Source organism: Psammomys obesus, unplaced genomic scaffold (assembly GCF_907164565.1).
Source record: "Psammomys obesus unplaced genomic scaffold, mPsaObe1.curated_primary_1811, whole genome shotgun sequence".
Taxonomy (NCBI): domain Eukaryota; kingdom Metazoa; phylum Chordata; class Mammalia; order Rodentia; family Muridae; genus Psammomys; species Psammomys obesus.
The window spans coordinates 18,931,135-18,936,765 of record NW_026585894.1 but is presented as its reverse complement, the minus strand read 5'-3'; the positions used below and the strand labels follow the sequence as shown (position 1 = coordinate 18,936,765).

Genomic DNA, 5,631 nt, shown 5'->3' with positions numbered 1-5,631 from the left:
CCTGCCTGTTTTTTTCCATCTCAAATCCTTTTATGTTGACAAGATTACATGCTCATTAGCAGAGGTCCAGGAGTGTGGAAATGTACAAGAGATTACTCTCTGTGGTTCCACCATCTGGAAGTGACCATTGCTCCCTCTGGTCTGTATTCATCCCGGTATATACATATATTCTCAATTAAAAATAGTGTTTACATTTTTTTTCTTTCCCTTTTTCTTTGTGCAGGTATGTGTGTTGGAATTGAACCCAGGGCTTCATACATACTGGGCAAGCAGTCTGCCGCTATACTAGTCCCAGCCTGAAATTTTGTTTCTTATTGTGGTAAAATATGCATAATTATCTTTAAAAGACTTTTATCAAATGTTTAAACTATTAAAAATGTGAAAATTTCCATTTTAGCCTGTGTGTATGGGACTGGGTTTTAGTCTTAGGCATGCTAGGCAAATGCTCTACCACTGAGCCACACACCCCTGCCCTCTTCTTCTTGATATTCCAAAATAATTGTATCGGTTGGCTTTTGGCTTGTTGTGTAAGTCAGACATTCCTTGAACTTCCAATTCTCCTCTTCTCCATTCTCAGCCTTCTGAGTAGCAGGGTATTATCTTGTCTGTCTTAATTTTTTTTCTTTTCTTTTTTTTTTTTTTTTTTTTGGAAGCAGGTTCTGTAACCCATGCTGGTCTTAAACTCACTTTGTAGCTAGAGGCCAAGCTTAAACTACTGATTGTCCTGCTCTCAGCTCCCAAGTGTTAGCATTACAAGTGTACAGACTATACCTGATGATAATAATAATAATAATAACAATAATAATGATGATGATAATAATAATAATAATAATAATGGAGGTGCTGCAGAGGGAATCCAAAACTCTGTGCATGCTAGGCACAGGCTCTACCAACTGAACAGCATTTCCAGTCCTTTAAACACTTTCATTGTTTTATTTTTCTTTTTAATCAGTTCATTAATTCATTAATTTTGGTTTATTGGGACAGGGTTTCTCTGTGTAGTCCTGGCTGTTGTGGACTCACTCTGTAGATCAGGCTGGACCCAAACTCAGAGAGCTCTGCTTCCTGAGTGCTGGGATCAAAGGTGTGCGGTCACTCTCCCCCGCTTTATCTAGCCTTAGAAAGGAAATTCGTATTTGCTACAGTACCGATGTTCATTGAAGACAAATATTGTCCTCAATGAGGTACCTAGACTAACCACTTTCATAGAGACTGGGGAATGCTGGTCGGCATGGAGGAGAAAGGAGTTGGGCGTGGTGGGAACAATGTCAGTTTGAGAAGGTGAGCGGCCCAGAAAGGCATATGAAGGAAATGGAAACTCTGTCACAGCCCCTCAGGTGGCAAAGGAGAAAAATGAGGAGGCCAATGGCAGAGAGACCACAGGTGATGGAGAAGTGGATTTGCTGACTAAGGAGCTAGAGGACGTTGAGATTCAAAACAAAACAAAACAAAACAACAACAACAACAACAAAAAACCCTGCTGCTTGAGCCTGGCCTCTCATCTCAGTAGTATTGACCTCTTCCACGTTATTAACCTCTTGCTCATCTGGAGACGGAGACCAAGTGGTTAGCTCAGGAGGATGCAGGGTGTGAGAAGCTCATGGAAGAGCTGCACGCGAGCAAAGCCCAGATGAGGGCCTCAAGGATCTTACACGCTTGGGTTTCTTGCCTGGCCGGCAGCACAGGAAGCTGAAAGACTTCAGTGGTGGCTGGCAGATGACAGCCACTCTTGCCAGAGCCCTCTTTATTTAGCCTTTCATGATGCTTCTGGATGAGCCTACCAACCACCTGGATTTGGATGCTTGCATGTGTCTGGAAGAGGAACTTTGCAGCGCATCCTGCATCCTGGTCCTTGTGTCCCATTACCAGGACTTTCTGAATGGGGCCTGTGCCAACAGCAACCTCATGCACAACAAGAAAGGGAAGTATTTACATGGGTAATTATGATTAGTATGTGAAGACACAGCTGGAGCTCGAAGAGAACCAGCTGATGAGGATCAGGTAGCACACATGAAGAGCTACATTGCCAAGTTTGGCCATGGCAGTGCCAAGCCAGCCCAGTGGGCTAAAAATCAAAAGGAAACACTACAGAAAAATGGTAGCACCAGGACTGACAGAAAGGGTTGTGAGAGACAGGACACTGTCACTTTGTTTTCCACTGTGTGGAAAGATCCCACCACCTATCATCATGGTCCAGAACATGAGGTCCAAGTACAAAAAAAGACAGGCCTTGCATCTACAATAATCTAGAATTTGACAATAATCTAGAATTTGACATTAGCTGGGCATGGTGCTCCATGTCTTAAATCCCAGCATTTGGGGAGACAGAGGCAGGTCGATTGCTGTGAGTTCGAGGCCAGCCTGGTCTACAAAGCGAGTCCAGGACAGCCAAGGCTGCATAGAGAGACCTTGTCTCAAAAGAAAAGAAAGGGCGTTCCCATCAGCACTCACAGAAGCAGGTGGGCCCGGACCTTTCCCCATTCAGAGTATGTGGTGAAGTTCTCTAGAGAGGTCAGGGAGAATGAGGAGATGACAGAGACTTGGCCTCCCTGGGAAACAGTGAGCCCAATCCAGAACCTGTTGGATAAGGTAGAAGTACAGAACGGGTCTGGCCCGGCTGGCTAGGCAGAGCTCTCACCCGCTCTTGCTGGACAAGCCTACCAATCACCTGGACGTGGAGACCATTGATGCGCTAGCAGATACTATCAATGAGTTTGAGGGTGACCTGACGCTATAGACTCATCCAACAGGTTGGGCAGGAGATTTGGGTCTGTGAGAAGCAGGCAATTAGGAAGTGGCCTGGAGGCATTTTGGCCTCCCAGGAGCACCTCAAGACCAAGCTGGTGGATGAGGAGCTCACCAAGAGGGCGCCCCCCCCCCCCCCCGCAACTCGTGAGCCCTCCACCAGGCTTGGGTCAGGGATGCCAACTGCAGAATGCCAGCTGCCCCCTGGAGACTGCCAGCTGCCCCCTGGCCAGCTAGTCAGGACAGGACCCCGGGGCTGCACTCCCGAATTGCTGCAGTATTGGCTCCAGCCCCTCCCCTCAGCCTGCCTTTGTTGCCTCTTATCTCCAGCTGGACAGCACCTGTCTGTTTTTACCTTCCCTCCATTTGGGTCTGTCTGGACTCCAACTGGCTGTTTCCTCCAGACCCTTGCTGGTTACCTTGCTCGGAGAGATGTGGCCAGAGGTACCTGGGTTAACCCAAGACTCAAGCCCTGGTCTGGCCCTGGAAGGATTCAAGAGCCTCATTTTATTGGTTTTGGTGATGTTGGAGGAATACTGCCAGCCCATCACCCTATTCCTTACTGCTTCCGGTTTGGAGCTCTGGGCCAGGGCCTTAGAGCTGGTCAGGATTTTAGTAATTAACTAGCAGTGTAGCTCTGTGTGTGACGAATAAAGAAAGACGAAGCCACAGTCTCCGCACAAAAACCAAACAAGAAAAACAAAGCATGTGGTACACACCTTTCATCCCAGCAGGCAGATCTCTGTGAGTTCGAGGCCAACTTGGTGGACAGAGTGAGTTTCAGGAGAGCCAGGGCTAAAACAGAGAAACCGTGTCTCAAAAAACAAAAAACAAAGAAGTGCCCCCACCCCCGCACGCCCCACACACCACCAAACAGAAACAAACAACAAAGAATACATTCTTAGAGCTGGGGGTATAGCCCAGTGGGAGCGTGCACGCTTAGCACGACAAAAAAAAAAAAAAAAAAAAAAAATGTGCACAGTTCTCCGGGCTGAGCTACAAGCTTGGGCCCCCATTCAAGATCCCACTGTGCTTCTAAGCCTCGGAGCCTTTGTGCCCTGGCATTTGAATTCCACAACAGTTCTGTTGCCTAAAACTCACTATCCTCCCCTCCCGCTCCCTATTTGGCATCTTTTCCTGCCCCCCCCCCCACCGCCCCCGAACTGGTTTAACTGCCCTTCCTCTACCTTCCTAATGCTGAAACCTTTGAATCCAGTTCCTCATGATGTGGTGACCGACAACCATTAAAGAGTATTTTTGTTGTTGTTGTTACTACCTCATGCCTGTAATTTTGCTTACGGTTACGAATCGGAATGCAAATATCTGTGTTTTCTGGTGGTCTTCAGGGTCACCTCCCCCCCCCGCCCCCGGCGGGGTCGCGACCCAGAGGTTGAGAACATCTTTGAAAGTCTTTCTGCTGTTTGTATCTGCAGCTGTGCTTTACAGATTAACACGCCGTTCAACCTTGCTTGCCTCACTCTCACTTCGGGGCTCACTGGAGGCGCCCTTCCCTTGAAGAGTGCCCTTGCCTCTGGCATTCTGGCTAGCTTTAAGTTCCATGCAGGGTGGTGATTTATGGTAGGGCCGATTCCTTAGGATCCTGAGAGTCTGGCCAAGTAATTTGGACTCAATGCTAGGGGGACATTTTAAGCCAGGCGATGACATAAACCAAGCAGTGTTTTCTGCAGACTTAGATTTCCTGTCAGAGAAAGAACTCAAATAAAATGTCCTTTGCAAGCCGTGGGAACCGCGGCTTTCTCCCCTGTATCTGGTAAACCCTCCCCAGCTTATCACTAAAAGGACAACTGTGCTTCTCTAGGCTGGCATTCCCAAGCATGGCCATGAAGTCATCCCTGCGGACGTAGCCTCGCAAGATGGATGGGAGTCCCCAGGGCAGGGAGGAAAAGCGTTGCGAGAGATTGGGAAAGCACACGTGATCGCTCTGAACGATCTGCCGGCGAATTTGGAAGATCGGATGAAAGGGACAATCTTCTGGGTGTTAAATAAGAGCAATAAGAAGAAACGGACTATCAAGGGCCGGCCAGCGCTCGGTGGGGAAAGCGCTCACTGTGCAAGCGCGCCGACCTGAGTCCCATTCCTGAAACCACAATAAAGGAGACAACCAAGTGCACAAAGCTCCGTTCTTTGATCGCCACATGCCCTCCCCCCAACCCTCTCCCCTCATCACACAGAGGCACTTTTTTTTTTTTTAATTAAAAGAAAGAAATGGAGTAACGAGCCAGGCATGGCGGTACATGTCTGTAATTCCAGCACTTCGGGAGGCAAAGGCAGGCGAGGAGGAACACCAGTTTGAGACTAGCCCGAGCTAGTCTCCTCGACTTTGTTACCCACCACTTCTCCCGTCCAGCTGCGGCTGCAGCGTGGCAGAAACAATATCCTGTGCTTCCTCGCCTGCCCAGTTCGTTGGGATGGCGCTATTAGACCCCCCACATAACGCCAATGAGATGATAACAATAAGAGAAAGGAACCGTCTCGGTTACCCTTGCGAGCACAAAACCAAAATTCGTGAGCACATCAGGAAGCGAGCATGCAACACGCTGAGACTCTTTAAGATGGAGCGGAGTAGACGCTGGGACGCAAAGTCTAGTCCTGAGCTCTGGGTGGGATCAGGCTGAGTCTAGACGCTGAAATCACATCCCTGCCTGGCTTCTCCCAACCTCTCACAGCCTGCTGAGATTTCCTCCCTCAGTCATTCAGGCAGAACTCAGGTCCAGGGCTGTGCTGTGTTGGGGCCGGGGGCCGGGGGGGGGGGGGCATCCCCCCCTCCTTGGGGAGATGTTGGGGGCAGGGGTGGAGCTGCGCACATGCGCACACGCATGCCCTTTGTTCCTCTCGCTCAAGTCTCAGAACACAGAGTAGTGATTA

General features: G+C 49.0%; 1 pseudogene; it reads left to right on the top strand.

Moving 5' to 3' along the window:
- Positions 1-1,231: 1,231 nt before the first annotated feature.
- On the top strand, positions 1,232-4,834 carry LOC129670951 (ATP-binding cassette sub-family F member 2-like; annotated as a pseudogene).
- The last annotated feature ends 797 nt before the right edge of the window (positions 4,835-5,631 follow it).